This window comes from Dipodomys ordii, unplaced genomic scaffold, assembly GCF_000151885.1.
Source record: "Dipodomys ordii isolate 6190 unplaced genomic scaffold, Dord_2.0 Scaffold20, whole genome shotgun sequence".
Classification (NCBI taxonomy): Eukaryota; Metazoa; Chordata; class Mammalia; order Rodentia; family Heteromyidae; genus Dipodomys; species Dipodomys ordii.
Window position 1 is genome coordinate 8257744 of NW_012267236.1, and position 27026 is coordinate 8284769.

The following is a 27026-nucleotide window of genomic DNA, read 5'->3' on the forward strand; positions in this document are numbered from 1 at the left end:
CATTGTTGCAACAGGTCCACCTGTATCCTTAAACCACTGGTTTTTCCCCATCTCCTCCACAAGTTATACTGACATTTTATCTCTAGTTAACCACCAGAAAACCAGAGGTGGAGCTGTGACTTAAAGTGGTAGAGCACTAATCTTGAGCAAAAGAGCTCAGGGACAGTGTCTAGGTCCCAGAGTTCAAGCCCCATGACTGATTAAATACATAAATACCATTTGTACCCTTTGCCTTTATAATTCCATTTTATTGAATATACCTCCAAAGTAATATCCATAAAAGAAAAACTCCCTTACACAATGATGTTCAAAATAAAATTTCCTTTTTATGGTGTGTGTGTGTGTGTGTGTGTGTGTGTGTGTGCATGTGTGTGTGTGTGTGTGAGTGCTGGAGTTTGAGGTCAGGGCCTGGACACTGCCCTTGAACTTTTTTTTGTTGAAAGATAGCACTCTATCACTTGAGCCACAGCTCCACTTGTCTTTTTGGTGGTTAATTGGAGATAAGAGTCTCAAAGACTTCAGACTGTTCCTCAGATCGCAGTTTCCTGAACAGATAGGATTACAGGTGTGAGCCATTGATGCCTGACTTTAGAAAAGAGATATTTGTACATAAAAATGTTGGAAATACTCCAATTGTCTATAGCAGATAAACGGTGATGCGTACTTGGTATACAAAGATATGACAAAAGAAATGAAGTCGTCAAAATGATGATATATGGATTAGGTTAATAGAGAAATCTGTAGGTGAAGCACCCTGTAATATATCAAATATGTTTTAAACAATAGCTATATAAATTACTATGAAACAATGCATCACAAATTCATCTATGTTTGCTGATAAAGAGCAATTTTATAATAAAGAATGTATTCTACCACTTGTTCTGATCACTACCTTTCCCCTTCCATTCTCATGTGACCATCATCAATCCCATCAATTCCCCACTTACCACTGTGTAATCGTGGTTTCCCTCTCCAGTTTACCTGAACTGACATCCAAAATAATCACCAAATCTTTCTTCCAGTTAAGTCAGCAGCACTGAAGCCCTCTTCTGGATAATTTTCTTCCCTTGACATCACACTATTCTTAGTTTCCATCTCGTCACTTCTTTAGCTATGGATCATTCTCAAAGCTTGTTACTTGGGATCTGGCCTTTGTGTCCAAGACCTCCTATCTCTGTGTTGTTGACTCCACATCTATTGCTTCACCCCCAGCCTTACCTTCAACCTCTAGTTCTATGTGATCATTTCACTTGGATGTCCCCATTGTCATATCTTGCTGTCCTCGTCAAACTGCCTCTTCCAATGTCCTAATTTTCTACTGGTGTTTCTCAAACTCCAAACCTCATGTGGCACGGGAGCCATGCTCAGGCTTCTCAGTGCCCTCTCTCACTGCTGCCACACCTGTCCTCATGGAAAGTCCCCTTCCATGTTCTGTTTACTCACGGTCTGCTCGTCTTCAGCACAAGATCAGATTCTGCTTCCAGTTCACAGTGATCCTTTTCCTCTCAAAAGTCTTCAGGGACTCAGACTCCATAGAACCACTGACACCTGACACACAGTTCACTTCTTCTGCCTGACTCTTGCTGAGCTGTCCATCCTGCATACTCAGCTCTAGTGGGTCTCCTTCTCTTGAAGCCTTCCCTGGTTTTCCCAGGCTAAGGGCCACTCCTCCTGCTGGGCTACCATGCACCCTTTGCCATCACTGCTAAGATCCCATCTTCTTCTGCTATATCTCATACAATTATGTTTGACTCACTCACCAGAATGTTAGCTGTGTTCCATAGGAGCAAAGATTACATCATATGCAATAAAGCACTAGAGATGTGTTGCTGGCCTCCAATGTTGTTATATATAACCATCACCCCCACATCCACCTTATCTTCCACACCAGACTACAGTCTCCTAAAAAAACAATTGAATCTCATTATTTTATACCCTATAGTGACTACAAACACAAAACAGAGAAAGAACTTTTGATACTATATTTATAATAAGGTATTGGGAAGACAATATGCAAATTTAGAGAAATAGTCTGTAAAGTTGTAAACTATATTTTGTGCAGAATACAACAAGCTTTATTAAGTTGTTTCAAAACATTGTACCCTGCTATTTGGGGCCAGCATGACACATCTCTGTACGTACAGGGCTCTTGTCACATAAGGGTGATAAGAGGATGCCCAAGTAGGATCTTTCCGCTGCCAACTCTACCAATGTAAAATCAGAGCAAGCCAGAGACCAAGTCAGAGTCCTTGACAAGAGGCAATAACCTGCAAGGAAGGGGGGAGGGAGGACGCTGGCTGGCTGCCAAGAGCTCAGAAAAGTCTGGCCACAGGTACAGTTTATACCATCAGAGATAAGCCCTCAGCACAACACTCCTCACGTGAAAAGGGATATTTAATTTCATCCAGTGGGTTGAGACCTGCCCCTTTCACATGGCAACACTATGTTGGTCCAAACTATGATCTTGCTGACTCAGAGGGAGGTAAGATTTCATATCTTACTAGTCAGGTAGTACTATTACAGGGTGACTAGGATATTATTTTATAATTATATTATATTACAAGGTGACCAGGACAACAATGCCCTAAGAAAAGATGATTACTTCTCTGACAACCACTCAGAAGTGGAGCCTTGTTCATTAATTCTAGGCAGCAGGGAAGGCATCTGCCCCATCTGGGACAAGTGTTTGGGTCATCAGAACCATTGGGAAGAAGAGGCAGATCCTGCTTAGTAAACATTTATTGAAGCACAGGCCAAGCTGTGCGACAGGCCATATGTCCCTCATCTGCAAGGATCTCCGGGAGGACGCCAGAGACACTACTTTTCCTGTGCTCAGAGTTGGGCAGATTCCACCACTATTAGAAGTCAGGGTCCATCCACTGAACTGAAAGATAACATGGGGGTGTGGAGTGACTAGCAAATATGATGATAATGGATGTCAGTAACACATCTTTGGTGCTTCATTGTATAAGATATAGTCTGTGCCTTTATTCTAAGGCCATATACAGTGGGTAGGGAATACAGGCAACAAGACAGCTACTGGGCCAGCCCTGACTGAGAGTCAGTGGCTCCAGAGACCTGACATAGGCAAGAGGACGCTGATTAGCCTGTCCCTGTACAGGTTTCTGTCCATGATGCAATCATTGGTGGGGACTCGTCTGTCTCCATCCCTAGAAGAGAGAAGGGCTTCAGAATGGATAGATGAACAGAATCTGACCAAGGACTAAAGGAGAAAAGAGGCTGCAGCAGTCTTTGAGGATGTTTTAGAAGCCTGGGAAGTCTTTGAGGATGGTTTAGATAGGTACACCATACATCCAAACCACAGTTAAAGCCCTCATGAAGGCCTCTGAAACACCGAAGAACTAAGAATTCAGTCTAAAAAGACATGGCAAAAAGAAAGGCCTTGTTGGGTGACTTCTAATAAAAGTCCCCAGCAAAATTAAGAGGCAAATCAGACTATCTCAAGACCCACTTTCATAACTTTTTTGTGGTATTAATTTTTGAACTCTGGACTGTGGGCTTGCAAGGCAGGCATTCTACCAGTCAAACTACATCCCTAGCCTTTTTTACTTTAGTTATTTTTGGGAGAGAGAGAGTTGCATTTTTGCCTGGGTCAGCCTCAACTGCAATCCAGCTACTTACATTTCCTGCATCGCTGGATGACATATGTGTGCCACCATACTCAGCTATGGTTGAGATGGGGATCTCACTAACTTTTTGCCGAGGTTGGCATGGAACTGTAATTCTCTATGCCTCGTCTTACAAGTATTTTCATTGTGTAGTATTTGTATGAGCTTGACCAATCCCTAATTGCTGGCTCTTTTGGATGTTTAAAGTATTTGATATTATAACTAATATTATATTGCCGGGTGCTGGTGACTCACACCTGTAATTCTAGCTACTCAGGAGACTGATATCTGAAGGTCGAGGTTAAAAGTCAGCCTGGGAAGGAAAGTCTGTGAGACTCTTATCTCCAATTAACCACCAGAAAACCAGAAGTGGTGCTGTGGCTCAAGTGGTAGAGCACTTGCCTTGAGCTGAAGAGCTCAGGGACAGCACTCAGGCCCAGAGTTCAAGCCATATGACCAACCCCAAAAATTATAGTAATAAAAATCTACATACAGTACTTTTAAATACACTTTTGATTTCTCTGACTAGTCCTAGCACAGTAATTTCTGGTCTAAGGACATGTGTCCTTTTAGGGGTTTTGATATATATATATAATCTAGTCAAAACAACTAGGCAAATTTGGAGTCATGCTTCTTGCTTAGTTATTTTAAATATATCATACAAGTGGTATGTATCTCCTATATATAGGAAACAGTTTCGGGAAAAGAAATCATTTTGCATGGAATTAAAACATTCCAAATAGCCCAAGTCTTTATTTACTTGAAACAAATCAAGCATCCAGGGCTTAGAACACTGATGTTATGATAAAAAGTTAGGCAACAGTACCCAGCCAGTTTAGCAAAGTTAGTAGGGCCCTATGCTAGTGGAAACAAGTCTGAGTGCTTGGGCCAGAGTTGGCCAGCCAACTCCACATAGGGAAAAAACATCCTTGGCCACAGGATGCCTCACCAACCTTAGCCAACTGTCTCACGAATCTGCACTCCTGGCCAAAGAGAAGATTGGGTGCTGGAATGTGAATTACTCAGCATGAGCCATCCTAACTTCTGGGTAAGCACCCAAAGCACATGCCTGACTGAGAGGTGTGTCATCTTTCTATAATAAACAGGGCACCTGGTGAAAACACACAACTGGCCAACTTAGGCCCAAATCAAAGCAAGATAGGCAATTGCCTCTTTTGTACCAAAATATCAAAATGGATTTACTGAACTACTACTGCTAACGGCTTGACAAGGTCTTCCCTAAAGTACAAAGCATACAGGCATGTTATAACAGGTCAAATATTGAAACATAAAGTAAAAGCTCCCCTGTAAGTCTTTTTCTCTTCCCTACACCCACATTCCACTTCCCAGAAGTATATACTATTGCATTATACTATGTTACACTATGTATTATCTTTTCAATCTTCATTTATTTGTGGCACTGGGAATCAAACCAAGGGCCTTGTGCATGCTAGGCAATGCACTAGTGCCAAATTATACCCTAGCTCCTGTTTTCTATATGTATGTATGTGTATGTGTGTGTGTGTGTGTGTTCCAGTCCTGGGGTTTGAACTCAGGGTCTAGGTGCTGTCCCTGAGTTTTGTTTGTTTATTTGTTTGAGGCTAGCGCTCTACCACTTGAGCCACAGCTCCACTTCTGGCTTTTTTTGAGTGCTTAACTGGAGATAAGATTCTTAGAGCCTCCCTTGCCTGGTTTGTCTTTGTATCACAATCCTCAAATCTTAGCCTTCTAAGTAATAAGAATTAGAGGCATGAGCCACTGGTGCCCAGCTAGCTCCTATCTTTTCCATCTTAAATGCCTTACATGTTTATTTTCTTCCCTAATAATGTGTGTGTGTGTTATTAAGTTTTGAACTCAGGGCCTCATGCTTTTTAGGCAGGTGCTGTACTGCTCTAACTCCTTTTTTATTGGGTTGTTTTTATACAGGGTCTCACTTCTTGTCCTAGTATGTACCTGGACCAAGATCTTTCTATTTTTCGATTCATATGGTGGCTGGTATGACAGGTGGGTGCTACCATATCCAGCGATTGATTGAGAAAGTACTTTTCTGCCAGGATGTCCTTAAATTTCAGTCCTCTTGATCTCAACTTCTGAAGTAGTTAGGGTTATAGGAATGAGCTTACCAGCACAGGATTCCTGAAATTTTCATAGGAATTTAAATTTATTTGTGTTCCCCACCTGAACAGCTTGGCCTGACTCCTTAATTACTCCGTAACTGCTATTATCCAAATGACCTTCCCTTATCTCTCCTCATTATTCAAGGGGATTTCTCCCCTAAGATGAATAGCTCTGGTCCCATTTCCTGCATTTCATGAGTGTGGAAGGTGATTTGAGCAGTAAAGGTACACTTTGAATGGTAGAAAAAGTGAATGAAGGCTATATTAGTTTTATTCACTAGCAAGCACATAGCAGTTTTTCCATTTAAAATTGAAATCATTCGCTACACTGGCCTCTATAGACTACCCCATGACACACAAACATGCCAAGTCTGTGCTGTGCTACAGTCAACTGCTTGTGCCTGACCGTTCTTTCAGATAACCAGGTCAGCTGAATACATGGAGACAAAGGGGCACTTCATATACACTGTCTCCTATTTGGCAGTTGAAATAATACTGCAAGTGGCAGGCCTTTACAGGACAAATCTCTCTGTGCACACCAAACACACTGTGAGGGTTCCCAAGGGAAGGGGGGGGAAACTAAGTGGAACCAGGGGAGACTTAAGTCATGATAAAGTTTAAAGGCATTATTTTTTTTTAAAATTTGGACATTGGTAAATATGAAATAGTGATTGTTACCTCTTAGTTAACAAATACTCTGTATACTTTATTCATTTGATCCAATAACCCTGTAAAATCGTCAGTCATTATCCAGGCTTCCAGGTGAGGAAATTAGCAGTTACATAACCTGTTCAATGTCACCCAGCCAGGAAGGGGCCCCACTGGAATTTGAACTCAGATCTGTCTGCTTTCAGATTTCCTCCTTTTCCTAGGATAAGGCTTAGAAGTCCCTATGGCTCCCAGAATCTACAAAAGATTCCATTTGAGAAACTAATTCTGAAATTATTCAATGTGTGTACTCCTGATCTGAGCCCCATTTCTGCCCTTTCCATGTTGCTTCTGGAATGTAGCACACAGAAAAGAAGCTGAAAAGACTTCAGCTACCAAACTCTGCATTTGCTTTCTGTTAGTTGATGCAAATTTTAGAAATGAAAACCTTCCTGAAGTCAGAATGTGTAAGGAGAAACTATTATTTTCAAGGTGGCAAGAATAAATTTTTAATTAGACAGTGTCACACTAAATTTTGCCTGACTTTGCAACATCTCAGATAATTAAACAAGCCTTTGTTTACAGGGCTAATTACACACTACTAAATTATTTTTATTAAAACCCTCTGGACTATTAAGTATGAGGGATGAAACAATGTAGTGGTGTAAAATTTCTAGTCTGGAAATTAGGGTTTTAATCCTCACTCAGACACTAATAACCACCAACAATCATGCATAGTATACACAATGCAAAGCGCTTTCACATACTTTTTACATTTTATTGAGTGACCTTGGGATAAATCACTTAACCTTGGTGTCTCATGTCACAATCTGGAAATTTGGACATTAAACTATGCCACATGAGGTCCCCTCCATTTCTGACATCCTAAGAAGGGGGAGGAACAACATGATCTTTAGAATTCTTAGAAATATATGTGTAAACAAATCATGGAAGATGCATTCTGGTCAGAAATATTGTATTTTCTATTCAGTTTCTGAGAAATACCATTTGCCTAAATCAGTTACAGGTTTCAGATGATGTTTGCTGCTAGCTGTTGGATCATTTTCTGGACAGTACCATAGTAAGTTCCCTTCCAAATGGGAACTTTCCCCTACCATGCCTAACTCTACTCGATCACCTTCCAAATACAGCCCTCAAAATAGTCTGGCTTGAAGGAAGGCATAGGAGAAAGCCATCTTCAGAGAGCATGCCACTCTCAGGAGGCTCTGAGTAATGGCAACATCACACAAGAATACAAGAACAGCATCCTTTCTAATGCAAAGATACTGAAAGACCTTCAAGTCTTGCCGCTCCCTGCCTGTTTTACTTTTGTTGGTGGTGGTGGTTGTGGGGCTTGAACTCAGGGCCTGGGCACTGTCCCTGAACCTCTTTGTGCTCAAGGCTAGCGCTCTAACACTTGAGCCACAGCACCACTTCCTCTCTGCCTGTTTGAATGTTTCTGAAATTAGAAAGCACCTTGGATTCAGCATATATATTTTGATCTGGCAGCATCAAATTATTTCACCTAAAAGTTGCTGGTAAATTTCTGGTGTATCTTAGAATGAAGGAAATACAGTCCTTCCCAGCCTTAACATCCATCACAAAGATTTAGGTCTAATTCAGTTTAAATCATGTCCCTCTTTCTAATCTTAACAATTACCTTCAGTAACACTTGGAGAGGTGATGTATAAGAAAGGTCTTAGTCCTGTTTCCTAAGAGTAGAAGTTTAAAAGGCATTCCATCATCATCTTATAAAACATTAGTATGGATTTCAAAGGCAAATTAGTCCATATAAAAACCACTGTGATGTTCTGAAAACCTACTATCCCACAGCAAACTGGAAAGGGAACATCTTACTCACACCCTCCTGATCTATCTAGCCTTGACACATTTTCTTAAATCACAACCCTCCACCCGAGTCATAACACTGATTCCCAAAATACACTCAGCCCAGGAGGAGCAGCTCTCCAGCACAGCTGTCTTCTCCTGCCCTCCTCGGGTATTTCAGTGAGCTATGTGACACAGAGAGGACCACAAGAAGGAATGTAACTCTCAGGCCCCAGAGTTCCCACTGTACTACAGGCAGGTGCATCCCACCAAACCCCAGAGTGGCATTTGGAACAGAAGAAACTGCATTGATGGGGGCTGCAGTTTCCCCAAACTTCATCTCTATGTTTAAAACTAGGACGACAGCCGTCTTTGCTACTGTAAACTAATCTGGTGGGCATGGGGGCAGGGAGTGGCTCTAAGAAGGGTTGCCAATAGGCCAGGATTGAGCAGAGTCACGGAGAAAAAAAATCATTATCTCCCACTCCAAATGAGTGGTTCCTTCAGCATGATTTTTCAAAGAGGATTATCTACTCTTCTGTAGAGTTAAGTAAAAAAACTGAAAGCCTCATTCAGCAGGACTGGCTTACATTATACATATTTCCTAGCAGTACATTGAAATCTGGAAGCCAAAAGAAATGGGAGAGGGAAGCAAAAGAAGTTGAAAATGGATAGTTAGGAGACCTCAAGTTGAGGCATGAGGCATGACTATTAAGAGCTTCTGACTGTGAGAGACAACTCTCAGATTCTCACTGTTGGAGACTGTCCTCTATTCCAAGATTAGGGACTGCAAGATGGGCAAGTGGGTAGATAGCAAACTTAACCCAGGGGATTGTGCAAATATGCTAGAACCCCCTAACAAGTGACAACAAGCACCAAGATTCAGATGCAGAGGCAGGGAGACAGGCCTCAGTCCTCTATCATGCAAAAACCTAAATTCTCCCTCCTCTCCACAAGGCTTCTGCTGTCAAAACTCTATCACAGGGTTAATCACTCCAAGGAACTCACAGATACCAGAAATCAAGCGCTGCCAATATCCATCATTATACAAACCGGAAGCACTTGCTGTAGATACCAGGTCTAGTTTGAAATCTTATATTATACCAAGGTTAAAATGCTATGAGGGTGGGAGTGGTACATTTTAAAGTGTTCTACAAGATGCTTCTGCACAACAACACACTGGAGGCACTGGAACTTAGGCTCCAAACACACCCTTTCTCCCCTCCCTACTGGAAGGCCACCACGCAACAGCCGGGGGTCACCAAACAGTAGCTGCGCAGGATGGGACTGACCCCTGCTCAGCAAAGCCTATTCCGAAAGCCCCGCAGACTCTGGGCAGCCAGTTACAACTGCCCAGCCCAGCCGGGGCAGGGGTGCGCGGGTCCGAATCCTGGGGTCCCGAGGCTTGGACGAGCAGAATGCCCGCTCCGCAGGTCTCCTCTCTCACTAGTCATTCTTTCTGGCATTCTTTCTGGGGAGAGGCAGAGAGGCCAGGAGATGTCAGGCCCGGGAGAAGGGAAGGGGAGAAGAGACCGACCGGAGGTAGTTTGGGAGGTGCCGGGGGGGGGGCACCAGGCCCGGGCAGAGGTGCGGCACCACATCAGGTGGGGACGGACCCCAGGTGGGTCCGAAGGGACGGAGGGAGGAAGGGAGAGGTGGCTGGGAGGCCTGGTCGCTGAGGCCGCGGGGAGCCCCGGGAGACGGGGGGAGGCGGGGGCGGCCGTGGGGGGAACGGGGGAGGCGGAGATGGGGAGCCCGGTTCCCCTCCCCCAGCCCGGGCCCGGGCCTCCCGCTGACTCAGCCCCACGGCGTCGGTCGCCTGGGCCCCGACTCACAGTGCGCGAGGTGGCTCCGGCGGAGGCGGCGGGGGAGGGGACGGGCGGCGGGGGGCGCTGCGGCTGAGGCTGCGGCTCCGGCCCGAGGCTCCGGGGCGGAGGGTCCTAGCTGAGGCCGCCGCGGTCTCCGGCTTCAACGCACCGAGACTGCGGGGGGACGGGAGCACTGCGCAGGCGCGTTGCGGCCGCCGCTGTCAGTCCGAGCGGGGCGGGGCCAGGGCACCCGCCGTCTCCACGGCAACCGGGAGGCGACGGGCGGGCGACGGCTACCTCCACCTCGCCTCGGCAACTGCGGCGGCGGCGGGGAGGTGCGGGCGAGGGGAAACAGTCTCCCTAGGTCGCCATGGCAACGAGGAGTCGAAACTGCGTCGTCAGTGCGCGGCGGTACCGCGGGAACGCTCTTACCTTGTCACCATGGCAACTGGGAACAGCCCCTTCCTTCTTCCTTAGCAACAGGGTAACAATCCCTCCGTCCCGTCCCGTCACCGGAGGGATAAGCCTTCCCACCCGAGCCCGTCCGTCGTCGCGGGAAGACGCGTTCTTCTCCGCGGCCGCAATGGCAAAAGCGCAGACCATTTCCTCCCTTGGAGGGACGTGGAGAGCCGGAGCTCGGCTGGATAACCGCTCCTCGGTTTATGGCTTCAACCACGGCCTGTGATTCTACACCCCAAACGCGGTTTTCTCCACCGGTGTGCATCCCCTAGGAGGGAACCTGCACCCCTGCATCGAGGGAACAAAGTCGTCCTAGGTAGCTTAGCACTTAGGTAAACACGTCACTTTGGCTTTTGTTGTGTGTTTGTTTGGAAGCAGGGTCCTGGCTGCCTAGCCCGGGCTGGCCTTGGACTCATCCCCCGATCCGATCGCAGGTACGCACGCCACACCAGGCGATGTCACTAGAGTTTGGTACTGCCCCTCTCCCCATATATTTGTGCGCAAGTTTTGCTTCTTCCTCTCTCCATTAGCTACTCATGACCAGCTCTCTCTTTTGATATGCCCGTTCTGTGTTCTGAATTTCCTGTTCCAAGTCTGCGTTTAGGGCTTCCGAGTTCTTTCTTTTCATGCGTGCTGTCCTTGTTCCCATTTCTCTTCCTGGGAGCTCCACTATGCCCAAGACAGCGTCTGGCTCTCCTGAATGGCTTGTGATCATCACTGTACCCATCTTTATAACACCTTTATTCCACACTTTAAGTATTAGTGTCCTTCATTTACACATCAGTCTCCTCAATCAGATTATGTGTGTCTGGTGGGCAGGAATCCTGCCTTATTCATCAGCCACGTTAGCACTGAGCACAAAACGCAACATGGTGTCCCAATAAATGTTTATGTAATTGAATCAAGCAAACACAAAGGTTTTCATTCTTTCTCACTTTCTCTAACATTACTGTGTCACACTTCAGTCAACATTTTCCTTATTACCAATATAAGTACTGCTACTACTATTATACTGCTTCCATACTCTTAGTTCTTGATCTTAATGCCAAAACTCTATTCACCTATTGATCAAAGCTCTAGAGTTCTCTGTGGCATGAATCCTGACTTCTTGATATCCTTCTTCCTAACTAGCCCAAGTACTTCCACAGAGGTAGATTTCCTGACTTCTGTCAACCTTCATATCATTGTATGCTCTCCATCTATTCCTGCTATATGGACTTATAACCTACCTCTGCACAAACACTTTTGCTAAATACCACTGGGTTCTGCTGGCTTGTTGGTATGCCAGAGATACTACATTCTCTTCTAGTGACTCAAAAGCATAGTCTAGCATTCTCCTCCAAATCTCCTGCTCTAGCTCCCACAGACTTCATGCTGATGTCAAAGCACCACAATGGAGTCTGTATTCTCAGGGGGAAAAGGAGAAAGCAGATTACAAATAGAATAAGAAAAGAAAGGGACAGGACACACACTGAACAAACTCCCTTCCATCTAAAACAACTCTTGGAAGAAGGTGGTTAACAATAATTCCCAAGACAAATCAATACATAGGAGAATGAAATCTGTAGGTCGCTGGGTGCTATAATGACACGTCAATTTATTTTACTTCCTTTCCCTTTCTGAGGTTCCTGCTCTGTTTATGTTTGCAGGCATGGAACTGGTATAGACTGCTCCGAGCAATCCTGAGAAGAGACTTTAACCTTTGTATTTCCTCACTTTTATGACACAGAAGGATGAGGATTATTCTATCATACATTCCAATATACCCTTTACCCCAATTCTCTACCTGCTAACATTTTAACTTATCTATTTCTACAGAAAGAATCCCTCCAGGTTAGTAGTGTAAAACCACTATTTCATATCTTCACATCTGTGGGATGGGCATTTAGGAGGAGCTCAGTTAGGCTGGGCTGGCTTAGGGTGCCATATCCTATTAGTTGAAAATTTTCACAAGGACCTACCAGTGTCAAGGGAAAGTACACAGACCCTCATCTCTTCAGGGAAGATGCATCAAGTCACCTAAAAGGTATGCGAATGAGAATTATTATCAAAGTCAACATTTTGGAAAATAGAATTTGCCACACCCTGCCCTCTGGCCACAATTTACAACTCACTCAGTGCAAAATACACTCATATCCTCTAAGACCCTCAAGGCTCATTCCATGACAGCCTGAAGTGGGAGACAAGACCTTGTCATCTGAATCAGGACCCCATGCATATATGGCTCCTCAGGTCCAGCACCTTGGGGCAACTTCTTAGTAGCAATCCTCTGAGTTCAAGGACTTTGAAAATTCAAAGACATGTCACCTACCTCTCCTATATAGAACATACAACAGTGGTCCAGGCCTAGGATAATTGTTCTGGACATTTTCACTTCAAAAAAGGAGAGAAATAGCTGGGCGCTGGTGGCTCACGCCTGTAATCCTAGCTACTCAGGAGGCTGAGATCTGAGGATCGCGGTTCAAAGCCAGCCAGGGCAGGAGAGACCGTGAGACTCCTATCTCCAATAAACCACCAGAAAACCGGAAGTGGTGCTGTAGCTCAAGTGGTAGAGCGCTCACCTTGAGCTGAAGAGATGAAGGACAGCGCCCAGGCCCAGAGTTCAAGCCCCATGACTGGACCCAAAAAAAAAAAAAATTTGCCATGTTAACCATTGGAGAGCCTACAGTTCAGTGGTATTAAACAGTCATCCTGTTGTGCATTCATCACCCCCATACATTTCCAGGATTCTTTTCATCTTATATAACTGAAACTCTGTCTCCATGAAACAATAATTTCCCATTCCCTGCTCTCTAGACTCTGGCAAATACCACTCTACCTGATTTTCACCACTTTAAATATCTCATATATACAGTTACAACTGTGACTGGCTTATTTCACTTAACATAATGTCCACAAGCTTCATCCATGTTATAGCATATATCAGAATTTCCTTCCTTAAGGCTGAATAATGTTCCACTGTGTTTGTACCACATTTCCCTTCTCCATCCATTCATCAAGGGTCTTTGAGGTGCTTCTACTGCTATTTGCTATATAATGCTATGTACCTAGGGATGCAAACATCTCTCTTTGATAGCTTTGAGTTCTTTAGGGGTATATAATCAGAAGTGAAATAGCTAGGTCATATGGTAATTCTATTTGTGTGTGTGTGTGTGTGTGTGTGTGTGTGTGTGTGTGTGTGTGTAAAAGAGAAGAATACTGGGGGCAGGGGGTGGTGGTGGGAGATAGGAAGGGATGGGAAGGGGAAACAAAGGAGGAGGGAACAATGCTTGATAAAAAAATGTACTCATTATCTTGCCCATGTAATTGTAACCCCTCTATATGGCATTTTCACAATAAAAAAAAAGTACGAGAATACTGGGTTTTGGACTTAGGATCTCACCCTCTCACTTGACTTTTTAGCTCACTGGTGCTATACCTCTTGAGCCATGCCTTCAGGCCTACATTGTACTGCTTGTTTTGGAGACAGGATCATGAGGACTTTTCTGCCTGCTCTGGCTTTAGACCGTAATTCTCCAGGTTTCATCCTACAGCTGGGATCACAGGTGTGAGCCACCAGCACCCAGGTTGATATTGTCTTTTGATGTATTTATTTTTAAAAAATCATGAAGTACAACTTGTCAATCTTGTTTTTCTTCTGTGGCCTGTGTCTGTGGTATCATATTCCTGATATATATATATATATATATATATATATATATATATATATATATATATATATATATATATATATATAATATTTTGGGGGGTCCGGTCGTGGGGCCTGAACTCTGGGCCTGGGTGCTGTCCCTCAACTCTTCAGCTCAAGGCTAGCACTCTACCACTTGAGCCACACCGCCACTTCCGGCTTTTTTCTTTTTGCTTATGTGGTGCTGAGGAATCGAACCCAGGGTCAAGGCAAGCACTTTACCACTGAGCCACCTTCCCAGCCCATATTCCTGATATTTGGACATTTTAAGGAAACTTGTCTTCTAAATCTATCCTTGAATGTCACTATTTCCCAGGATTCCCTCTATCCATGTTCCCGGAGTGGCCTCGTCAGTTCCCATTCCTTCTGAATCCTTATCTCCATCTAATCAGTTCTCCCAACTCTCAGGCCTGTATGTTATTGCCTTCTAAACAGCACTAACCCCATCTTCAGAGATACCACAGCCTGTGTATATCACAGGCTTATGTAACTTAAGTTCGGTATATTCACCCACCTTTCCCCTTCCTGAATCCTCTGTTGTTGTTAATGACATCACTCTGAAAAAGACAACCCAGTGGGGACCCTAGCCCACTTCTTCTCCTCAATTTCCTAGACAATTATTTTTGGTCATGGGGTCTGAACTCTGGGCCTGGGCGCTGTCCCTGACCTCTTTGGCTCAAGGATAGTGCTCTAGCACTTGAGCCACAGCACCACTTCTGGATTTTTCCGCTTATGTAGTGCTGAGGAATCGAACCCAGGGCCTCATGCATGCAAGGCAAGCACTCTATCACTGAGCCACCTTCCCAGCCCCCTAGACAATTTATTGCTATCCATTCTACTTCTGAAATGTCTCTCAGGTCTCTTCCTTCCTTCATCTTCCCCTTCTTGAGCATTTTAGTTCCATGGCCACTTATTCTGTCTCTTTTCTCCATTTCTTCTTCTTCTTGTTGTCTAGCCCTCTACCACTTGAACCATAGTGCCAGTTCTGCTTTTTTCTGTTTATGTGGTACTAAGAAATCGAACCCAGGGCTTCATGCATGCTAGGCAAGCACTCTACCACCAAGCCACATTCCCAGCCTTCTTTTCTCCACTTCTGATCCACCCTTAAGGCTATTGGCCAAAGGTTCTTTCTAGAAGATAACGTTTTCCACGCAACTTTTAGGCTTTATATCCCCATAGCTGTTCCTAGGAAAGTGGTTTTTGCAACTGATTCAACAACATATGCAGGGTAGAAGAGCTAAAATAGGTAAATAGGTATATATTCTCCAAGTTTAAATTTTGTTTAGAGATTCAGTAAGTGAGATTGTGGGGTGTGTGTATGGTAGGTACGTGTGTTTTTCTGGTACTGGGGTGGTTTGAACTCGGGGCCTCGTGTTTGCTATAGGTGCTCCATTACAGAACTATGCCTGCACTTTTTTGTCAGTCATGAGACTTGAACTCTGGGCCTGAACATTGTCCCTTAGCTCTTCAGCTCAAGGTGAGCACTCTACCACTTGAGCCACAGTACCACGTCCAGCTTTTTCTGTTTATATGGTGCTGAGGAATCGAACCCAGGGCCTCATGCATTCAAGGCAAGCACTTTACCACTGAGCCACCTTCCCAGCCCTACACTGGTTATTTTTGAGATAGGATCTCACTTCCTGCCAAGACATGTGCGTGATATAATCTATTTATACTTCCTACTGTAACTAGGCTGGCAGTTAGGCACCTCCAGGCCGTTTCTTCCATTGATGTGGAATCGAGTAGACTTTTCTGCCTGGACTGGCCTCAAACTGTGATTCTCCTGTTCTCAGCCTCTAAAATAGCTAGGATTATAAGAATAAGCCAGGCATTCAGCTAACATTTTTTTATATTAAAAATAAACATACATATGAAGTAGAATGCAAAAACCACATTTTTTGTGTGATGGTACAAGGATTTGAACTCTGGGCTTTACTCTGGTTCCTGCCTAGAACTCTACCACTTGAGCCATGCCTCCTTTTTTATTGTAGTTATTGTTGAGATAGGGTCTCACCTTTTGCTCTGGTTGACCTAGACCACACTCTCCTTTTCATGCTTTCCATGTAGCTGGAATGACAGACATCCACTATGGCACTCAGGTTTTTTCAATTGAGATAGGGTCTTCCAAACTTTGCGCACATGTGCCAGTACCATTGCTTGAACTCAGGAATTTGCTTTTTTTTTTGGTCGGTCATGGGGCTTGAACTCTGGACTGGGGCACTCTTCGTCAGCTCTTCAGCTCAAGGCAAGCGCTTTACCACTTGAGCCACAGTGCCACTTCCAGATTTCTGAGTGGTCTATTGGAGACAAAGAGTTTCACGGACTTTTCTGCCTGTATTGGCCTTGAACTACGATCCTCAGATTTCAGCATCTGAGTAGCTAGGCATGAGCCACTGACGCCTGGCTAGGACTTTGCATTCTTGCTGGGCTTGTTTGCTCACAGCTGGCACTCCATCACATCAACCATGGCTTCAGTTGGCATTTTTTGCTGGTTAATTGGAGAGGGAGTCTTGTGGACTTTTCTGCCTGGGCTGGCTTCTGACTGCAATCCTCTGCGTTTCAGCCTCCTGTGTAACTAGGATTACAGGCATGAGCCACCAGCATCTGGCTTCAACCACTTGATTTTAAAGATAAGGTATTTGAGAAGAGCTGGGCCTGAAGCCAGAATGCTCTCAACCCTCTTGCCTACTGCCTTTGGGATACTCCAAGAAACAGGCTTTTCAGATAAAAGTTCAGTCTATTTCACATGGTGAGCACACAATCTGATTCCAGCCAAGCACGTTTGCTTCATCTTCCTCTTCTTCTACATCCTGCCCCACCTCATTTCTTACTAGGTATCAGCCACGAAGGTGACTGTTTGCAATTGCCTAGGCAAGCAGTCCTGCTGGAGGCGGAGCCTGCCTTATGGGGTCATCCCTTCTTTCCTGCATCAGGCAAACTTTCCCCACTGCCCATTTTACTGTGGGGTCGAGGCACAAAGACACTGCCATGCCCATCATGGTTACCAGCCCTGCTCACTATCCGTAGGAAATTAGCTAAGAGTGGAACAGGGCACCAAAATAGACAGATGCCCTCAGAGAGGGAGCCCTCGACATGGTTTGCAGCATTTACATGTGGGCAGTATGTAATTTTGCTGAGGAGAGAGTTTTAATTACATGCCTGGAGGTGAATGAGTCTTTACTTAGAGACGTCCTCTGCCTGCTGTAGTTCCATAAGCAGCAGGCCTCATGCTTCCTGGGCATGTGACTTTGACATTAGTTTTCCTCATGTGGTTGTGATGGTTAAGTGAGATAATGGATGGGCGTGCCTGGCAGTGCCTGATGCACCATAATACTCCAAACATGGCAATGACTGGTAAGATCCAAAACCTCCCATAGAGTTGAGAAGCTACTTGACTCTCCCTCCCCACGAATACCTTATTATTACATAGGAGCAACTATCCACATTGAGAATTTGAAACTCTCTTAAGACAACCCCCTAGACATCCAGCCCAGTTGCTTCCATTAGAATGCTACTCAGATTTCTGTGGAAAACACCACCATGATTAAATAGGTGGGTGATAAAGATGTAGACTAACCTGTGTGAGTTTGAGTTGGGGTGGGGGCAGGACTATTCGCTTTCCTCTTCTCAGCTGACTGCTGCTGCAGCTTAGCAGGTACCCTCTCTTAGTGGTCACACACTTAAAACTTCCAGGGCTAAGATGGAGGAACGGAGTATGAGTTGGGAGTTATACAAATCTGAGTGGAAATGCTAATACTTCTACTTGCTGGTTCTATAGCAAACCACTTACCTAGTCTTTGCATTTGTCAAGTGGGGATGGTCATAGTAAACACCTAAGAGTTCATAAAATGATGAAACGAGATGATGTTTATCCAGTGTTTAGGATGCAGGTTTAGGCAGGTTGTGAACATTAAAAAAAAAGTGGTAGTGGCTATTGTACTTTTATTGATATTTATTTATTTATTTTTGTCGGTTGTAAGGCCTGAAGTCTGAGCCTGGGAGCTGTCCCTCAGCTCTTCAGCTCAAGGCTAGTTCTCTACCACTTAAGCCACAGCACCACTTCCAGCTTTTTCTGCTTATGTGGTGCTGAGGAATCCAGCCCAGGGCCTCATGCATGCAAAGCAAGCACTCTACCACTGAGCCACCTTCCCAGCCCCTGCAGTTATTTTTAAATGAAGAGTTGCCTCTCTTGTATAGATTTTCCCAAAGCCAGTAAAGTTCACTGCTACTATGACATTTTTATCAGTCCTTCTCTGATCTAGCATTTCATATTTGTAAAGAGGAAGCTAACATTAAGTACCTACTAAAGTCAAGCATAAGATACATTTCACTAGCCGGGTGCCAGTGCTCACGCCTGTAATCCTAGCTACTCAGGAGGCTGAGATCTGAGGATTGCAGTTCAAAGCCAGCCTGGGCAGGAAAGTCCGTGAGACTCTTATCTCCAATAAACCACTAGAAAACTGGAAGTGGTACTGTGGCTCAAGTGGTAGTGTGCTCGCCTTGAGCTGAAGAGCACAGGGACAGTGCCCAGGCTCAGAGTTCAAGCCCCATGAACGACCAAAAAAAAAAAAAGATACATTTCACTTCTTCTAACCTCCTCGGCTACCCTGCGAAGGGGGTATTATTCCCACTTCCATCACAGAAGTCCAGAGAGGTTGACAACATGTGTTAGATCACAGTCAGCACTAGAAGTAGAATTTGAAGCTGGATACCATGGCTCACTCCTATAATCCTAGCTACTCAGGACACTGAGACTAGGAGGACTGAATTTTGAAGCCAATCGGCAGACTGTCAGTGAGACTCCATTTCCAAAACAACCAGCAAAATGCTTAGCTGGAGACATGGCTCAAGTGTTAGAGTCCCTCTCATTAACAAGGAAACAAGCGGGGCTGGGAAGGTGGCTCAGTGGTAGAGTGCTTGCCTTGCATGCATGAGGCCCTGGGTTCGATTCCTCAGCACCACATAAGCAAAAAGAAAAAAGCCGGAAGTGGTGCTGAGGCTCAAGTGGTGCTGAGGCTCAGCCTTGAGCTGAAGATCTGAGGGACAGCGCTCAAGCCCAGAGTTTAGGTCCCATGACCGGACCCCAAAAAAAAACAAAACAAGGAAACAAGCAAGAGAATGATGCCCTGCGTTCAAGCCTTGCTATACACATACATATGTACACACACACACGCGCACGCGCGCGCGCACACAGACACACACACACACACAGAGGCACCCAAAGCAGGATTTGAACTTAGAGCTAGCACCCAAATCCAAACTCCTTCCAATCTTCCAATGTCCTATACTTCATATGCCTTTATAACTTCCATCCATCCTTTTCTCTTTCTTCTCTTCCTTCCTTCCTTCCTTCCTTCCTTCCTTCCTTCCTTCTCTTCCTTCTCTTCCTTCTCTTCCTTCCTTCTCTTCCTTCTCTTCCTTCTGTCTTCTCTTTCTTTCTTTTTTTCTTCTGTTACTGGGGCTCAAACCTTTAAATGCAAGAGCTACACTTGATTTTTTTTATTTAAATACTTTTTATTGTAAAAATACTGTACAGAGGGGTTACAGTTACAAGAGCAAGGTAATGAGTACATTTCCTATCAAGCATTGTTGCCTCTGCCTTTATTTTTCCCCTTCCATCCCTTCCTTCCCACCTCCACAACTACACTCCCCCCACCATTTTTTTTGGTAGTATCTAATACAAACCTATAGATGTTTGAAAATTCATGTAAGTTAACCCAAACTAAAATCACCATATAAACATATGACACCTTAACTATGAATTTCATCAGACAGCATTTTTTAAGTATTAGTATGCTACACACACTATTTGGGACTTATCCAAACAAAATATTTTTATATGAATTCAAATGCAAGCGGATATTCTGTATTTTTACTTTCTAAGTCTGGGAACTTTATCTTGTACTGGAGATTGGCTTCGAGAAACAGCTTCACCAAGGGAGTTCCAGGTAAGAGAAAGGCTGTCGTGGTCCTGCGTGCAAGGGCTGGCCCTGAGGTCCTCAGAGCTATCCTGGGGTCCTCAGGCTGAGGATAGTGACCTGGTTGTCTTCCTTTCCTTGAGTTTTCCATATTTACCTAGGCCAGCCTTGGCATCCAAAAGCCAAAGCAGCAGCCATTGGTGAGCTTAAAGCGCCACCTGGAGGTCTTTGTGGGTAGTACTGTGGCCAAGGACATGGGCACAGAGGCCCTCCCAAGCAGGCGAAGATTAGGTGAGAAAGGAATCTTGAGTGGAATAGCAGCAGGTTTAAGTAGGCACACTTTCCTGGCCTTCTCCATTTGCAGCTGTGGGTCTAGATGCCTGGGAGCTGAAGACACTTTCCAGAGGAGGTCACTTCCAAAAGCTCCCCTTTCCCAGACTCCCCAAGCTGTTCCGGCTTCTTTTCCCTAGCCAAGAAGTGCTAACTGGAAGACAGGAATCATGACCTGGTTTGACTGGTCCTATTGGACCTCAGGCATAAGAGTGGTTTAAATATTTTTATTCTTTCTTCTCAGAGGCTTGTCAGATATCATTACCTCCCAGGGAGGACAAAGTCTTTGGTGATGGGAATGTGTTTTGTTCTCATAACTCAGTGCTGTTCCCATGGCTGGGCCCATTGACTACCCTCCCCAGCTGGGATCTTCCCAAAATTCTCCAGGCAGAATCTTTTTTTGGGGGGGGGGTCCGGTCGTGGGGCCTGAACTCTGGGCCTGGGCGCTGTCCCTCAGCTCTTCAGCTCAAGGCTAGCGCTCTATCACTTGAGTCACAGTGCCACTTCCAGCTTTTTTCTTATGTGGTGCTGAGGAATCGAGCCCAGGGCCTCATGCATGCAAGGCAAGTGCTCTACCACTGAGCCACCTTCCCAGCCCTCCAGCTCAGAATCTTAATCTAAATGTGGGTTCCGGAACCAGGTCTGCACCATAAACTCTCAAAACTCTTTCGAAACTCTTTGAACCCTCCAGCTACCTGTACCCCTACCCTCACCCATGAACCTACTCAAAGTCCCTCTACCCCTGCCTTCATTATGGATCACCTCTCCTGACTCTCCTCAGGTCACCATGACCATCCCTCTTCAACTTTCACTAAAGTTTGATCTGGTCTGTTGAGGTTGATTTCTTTGTCTGCTTTCCCCCCCACCCCCACCCCGCCCTGTCATGGGGCTTGAACTCCTGGCCTAGGTGCTGTCCCTGAGCTCTTCAACTCAAGGCTAGTACTTTACCACTTGAACCATAGCACCACTACCAGTTTTCTGATGGTTTATTGGAGATAAGAGTCTCAGACTTTTCTGCCTGGGCTGGCTTTGAACTGCAATTCTCAGATCTCAGCCTCCTAAGTATCTAGGATTACAGGCATGAGCCACCAATGCCTGGCTTTCTTGTCTTTTAAAATCTGTTTCCCCTCTCCCCAACATTTGAGACAGATGATAAATTCCAGCTTCATTCTAATCTTGAACTTAGAACTCAAAAAAAAATTTTTTTTTTGCCAGTCCTGGGGCCTGAAACTCTGGGCCTTGGCACTATCCCTTAGCTCTTCAGCTCAAGACTAGCGCTCTAGCGCTTGAGCCACAGCACCACTTCCGGCTTTTTCTGCTTATGTGGTGCTGAGGAATTGAACCCAGGGCCTCATGCATGCAAGGCAAGCTCTCTACCACTGAGCCACCTTCCCAGCCCCTAGAACTCAAATGTTTTAGTGATGTTCTTACTTAAGAAGTGTAACCTGTCTTTTACCTGTGGGGGGCAAGACCCAGGTGCTAGTAGGATTTCCTGTGGCTAGAAGACAGTACCTCCTGACCAACCTATCTTCAAGCAGGTATGGCTGCTTTTCTCTAAAGAGGCCCCTTGGAGTTGTGGAAGGCCAGATTCCTATCATCTTTGTCAACTCAGGGTTCAAGATCCTGAGTTGGCCGTGGAAATAAGTAGAAAGGCTGTGGTGGATAATTCAGAAAAACAAAAACATGCAAGAAATGCAAGAGAATCAGGAGGAAAGGTTAAAAAAAAGATGGAAAAGACTGCAAAGCAGACATTGTGGAGGAAAATAAGTCTAAAGATAGTTTGTTTGCAATGCTGCCATTCCCACTGAGTCTTGACAAGCTCACAGTGGAAGAGAACCCCAGCAAAGGGCAACATGCTATCAACTGCTCAGGGAGGGCCTGGCTGGGTCACTGAACAGGCAGCCTAGATGTCGCTAGAGGCTCTGTGGTGGCGGAGGAGGGGGGGTATTGGCTGCTCTGGGGATGTCCATAGGCACTTTCTGTACATACTCTAGGCTATCTCATGCTCTGGGGGTTAAGTGTTGTGGGCTTTAGCATCCCTACAAAGCCCTGCTGGTGCTACCCCTCATTAGTAGGAACATTCTCAGCACATCTTTGGTAATAAAACTGTATTCTGGAGGCTCCAATGCCACACTTTAAGGTGATAATAAGTAGCATGAAAACAATTCTATGGGCTGACATTGAAGGAATCGGAGTTGTTTGCTTAGAGCAGGCTTTTCAAAGCATGGTTCTTGGCACACACTTGGTTCTTTAGCTCACTGAGTTGGAAACTGGAGGTTGGGCCCAGAAAACTGTGTTTACAGTCCATCAGGTGATTTTTTTCTTCTTTTTTTTCTTTTTTGCCAGTCCTGGGGCTTAAACTCAGGGCCTGGGCACTGTTCCTGAGCTACTGTTGCTCAAGGCTAGCACTCTACTACTTGAGCCACAGCACCATTTCTGGCTTTATCTGTTTATGTGGTGCTAGAAATCAAACCCAGGGCTTCATGCATGCTAGGCAAGCATTCAGCCACTAAGCCACATTCGCAGCCCTCCAGTTGATTCTTACGCATGCTTAAATTTGAGAGTTTAGGGAAAGCTGAATGGGTAGGGAGTTGAAGCCCACGATCGCTATCACCATCAGGTGATGGGAGCGTGCCAACTTTTTTTTTTTCTTCAAGATTTTGTTTACTCTTCTGAGTCCCTAGCAATTCCAAATGAATTTGAAGAGTAGGTTGTCAATTTTAACAAAGAAGCCATCTGGGAAAATAGGGATTATATTGACTCAAAAGGGAGAATTGTCATTTTAATGATATTGTCTTAATGAACATGTAGATTTTTTTCATTTAAGTCTTGTGAAATTCAAGTTTTATAGTTGTATGTTTTTTCAAATTTATGGCCAACACTTTATTCTTTTGATGCTATTGTAAATGTTATTTTATTAATTTTACTTTGAGTGGTTCATTGCTAGTTGGTAGGAATGCAACTGAGTGTGGTATGTCATAGTGTCCTACAACTTTGCTGAATCTATTTTTTTTTTTTTTTGGGTCATGGGGCTTGAACTCTGGGCCTGGGAGCTGTCCCTCAGCTCTTCAGCTCAAGGTGAGCTCTCTATCACTTGAGTCACAGCACCACTTCTGTTTTTCTGGTGGTTCATTGGAGGTAAGAATCTCATGGACTTTCCTGCCAGGACTGGCTTTGAACTGGGATCCTCAGATCTCAGCCTCCTGAGTAGCTAGGATTACAGGCATGAGCCACCGGCACCCAGCGAATCTGTTTAATTTGAATAGCTTTTTAGTGGATTCCTTTTGATTTTTCTATATAGATCCGGTTCTGGTGGTTATATGTCATCAATAAATAGAATTTGTATGGGGGCTGGGAAGGTGGCTCAGTGGTAGAGCGCTTGCCTTGCATGCATGAGGCCCTGGCTTCGATTCCTCAGTACCACATAAGAAAAAAGAAAAAAGCCGGAAGTGGTGCTGTGGCTCAAGTGGTAGAGCGCTAGCCTTGAGCTGAAGAGCTGAGGGACAGCGCCCAGGCCCAGAGTTCAGGCCCTACGACCAGACCCAAAAAATAAAATAGAAATAAATAAATAAATAGAATGTGTGCGTGTGTGTGTGTGTGTATGCACTGATACTAGGGCTTGAACTCGGGGTCTGATGCTGTCCCTTAGGTTTTTTGTCCTCTACCACTTGAATCACAGCTCCACTTCCATGTCCCTTTTACTGGCTAATTGGGGATAAGGGTTTTGTGGACTTTCCTGCACAGGGTGAACCACCAGCACCTGGCAGCCCCTCCCCATCTAGTTGCAACTAGAGGGAAACAATGGATAGCAAGTTATATGTCCTTTACATTTTACAAACTTCACATTGAGCACATAAAAAGCCAGAAGAGTATAAGTTGAAGAATTTCACTTAAGAGTTCAACATCAGGCAATGAGAATATCAGAAGTATTATTAGAAGTGTTGGAAGTCAGAGCAGTTTGGTGTAAAGTGATGTTCATGGAAAGCTTCCAACGTGGGCCTCTGCCTCCATCTGGCTGATCACTTTGTACATGTTTATCTAGCTACACACTTAGATCTTAAAGATTTTTCTTGTCTACCTGTTATATTCAAAGCAAACTATTTGAAATGAGAAAAAAGATAAATCCTTAGTGTCTTAATGAAGTTTTTTTTTTTTTTTCCTGCTGTATAGCATGTCAACCCTTCCAATGGCCTTCAAAAGGCTGGTCGCCCAGTGTCCACCTCCTTCCCCAGCTGGGAACACTGCCGCTTCCCACATGTGGCCCCACCTCCCCAGCACCCTCCAGAGCTCACAGAGTCTATGGACACAGGGGTTGACAGCTGCTGGGAAAGGGAGACACTGAACTGAAATCTCTCTGCAGGGCTCAAGACACACGGTCCTCCTGAAGTCAACTCCAGCGGTTTCTGCACCCTCAGCCATGAAGAACAGAAAGAATATATTACTGAAATGAACCCTGCCGGGGCCTTGAAAGAAACGTGGCATTGTGGGGTTGCTGGTATTGCTGGGGACCAATCAAGAGGCAGGAACTCCCATCCCGACTGCCAAACCTCCAAGGTCACTTCAGTGCAGAATTCCACAAAACGCAACAGGCACTAAGGAGCTGACGAAATCGAAAGAAATGGAATAGTAAGCAACCATTTTCAGTGTGAGGTATTCTTGGATTTATAGGGAAAGAATGGTTCCCCTCAAAGGAATTTGGGAGGCTATGACATTGTACCAGGCTATTAAGTTTGTCCAGTTAAAAGTATTCCTTCCAGTTCCCTACACCATACCTTAGCACTGGGGATTGAACTCAGGACCCTGCACTTGTTAGGTAAATGTTCTTAACTGGAGCCACATATCCACAGCCAGAAACCTGTCTTAAAATGGTTTGCTTTCTTTTATTTAGGTACCATATGAAGAATGTGCATTTCAGGGAAAATACTCAACGTATTTGTGTGACGTAAGCTCTAAGTATTATTGGAAATATTGCCAAAAGTCCAATTTTTTCTCCCTCCCTCCCTGCTTTATAGTCCTGACTAGCCTGAACTCATTTCCTCTTGCATCCATTTCTTGCATGCCTGGCTCAAAAGACATTATATTAATTAGGACTATAATATATACTGCTCCCTTTGTCACAGGGTTTCTTTGTACCTTGGGTGCCCTTTTTCTTCACTCACAAGTTGGTCTCCACGGTACAAGGTACCTGCAATGTTAAGTCAACATATAATTCCAAGTCAAGGCTGCTTAGGTGCTGACCAGTTTTCACGTATCCAAATGCAGATTCTTTTAAATAACCAAGCCTGAGCTGCATATGGACTGAAGTATCTAGTGCCTTCCTGGGTTCCTTGTCTCCGCACACTGCCTGATACATACCCATGGACTCTCAAATGTGTGGCCATGCTGTTTTTCCATCCAAACTTACTGTGGATTTTTGGTGTTGATCTAATTCTGGTCTCTTCCTCATCAACTCAATTTTTTACATTTGAGTTTTTGTCTTTGGGGCTTAAAAAATACAAGTGAACCAAAGAACTAAAACCAGCAGTTTCACTCCTTCTGCCCCCCATCCTGGGACTTGAACTCTGGGCTTGGGCACTGTCCCCGAGGTCCTTTTGCTCAAGGATAGCACTCGAGCTGCAGCACCACTTCTGGCTTTTTCTGTGATTAATTGGAGATAAAAGTCTCATGAACTTTCCTGCCCAGTCTGGCTCTAAACAGCAATCCTCTGATCTCAGCCTCCTGAGTAGCTAGGATTACAGGAGTGAGGCACCACTGCCCAGGCACCTTCTGCCTGTCTTTTGAGGCAAGATTTTGTTATGTAGCTCAGGCTGGCTTCAAATTTGTGATCCTCCTGTTTTAGCCTCCCAAAGTGCTGAGACAATAGGTGTGAGCTACCATGTTCTTCATTTTTGTGTGAGCAGTCAGATAATCCCTTCCAACATCCAGCAGAAATCTAAAGAGAAGGTAGAGTGTGGGCAGGATGGAAGGGGTTTGAGCATGGAGAGGCCAACACCAAAGGTGGGGTTCTGGAAGGCCAGAAAGCAGCTAGATGATCTTTGAAGACTCACACTGACCTTGGGACAGCACTTTGCTAGACGACCTTTATAAGGCTGCAGTCCCCAGCAGCCAAGGTTTTTCAGAATGGACAGAGGTAATGGGCTTCCAAAACGAGAGCCAAGAGCACAGGTGCCAAAGGATAGGTGGGAGAAGCCCAGTGTTTCCCCCTTTTTTCTTCTAATCCTTCCCACTTGCTTTTAATCATTTCCATTTCTGGTAACTTGTCAACTATGTCTCAGGAAATCTGGCAACAAAAACGTTGGTTTTGTTCCCATTAGAAATTCTGGACTCCAATCCTTATAAAGGGCAGTTCTAGTTATTGGATTCAAGGTTTCACTTGAGACACACATTCCTAGTCCTTTTGCTATTTTCAGATAGGGTCTCATGCTTTTGCCCAGGCTGGCTAATGCCACGTAACTTGGATTACAAGTGAGTCACTTCCCAGCACACACACATACACACACACACACAGTTATACAGTTTTATATATGTATAGTTATATAGCTGTAACTATGTAACTATATACAAAACTATATATAGTGACATTGTTTAAAATCTCCACACCT

At 44.8% G+C, this 27026-nt stretch overlaps 1 protein-coding gene across 2 annotated transcripts in view; it reads right to left on the reverse strand.

Annotated features, from left to right (window-relative positions):
• Positions 1-10500, reverse strand: part of Mapre3 (microtubule-associated protein, RP/EB family, member 3) — a 56764-nt gene extending 46264 nt beyond the window's left edge. The window contains exon 1 of one of the 2 annotated variants that reach the window (XM_013013577.1): positions 10057-10500. The gene's annotated coding sequence lies outside the window, so the exon portion shown is untranslated. The remainder of the gene's footprint in view (positions 1-10056) is intronic. The other variant, XM_013013578.1, reaches the window with a different exon arrangement.
• Between the last annotated feature and the right edge of the window lie 16526 nt (positions 10501-27026).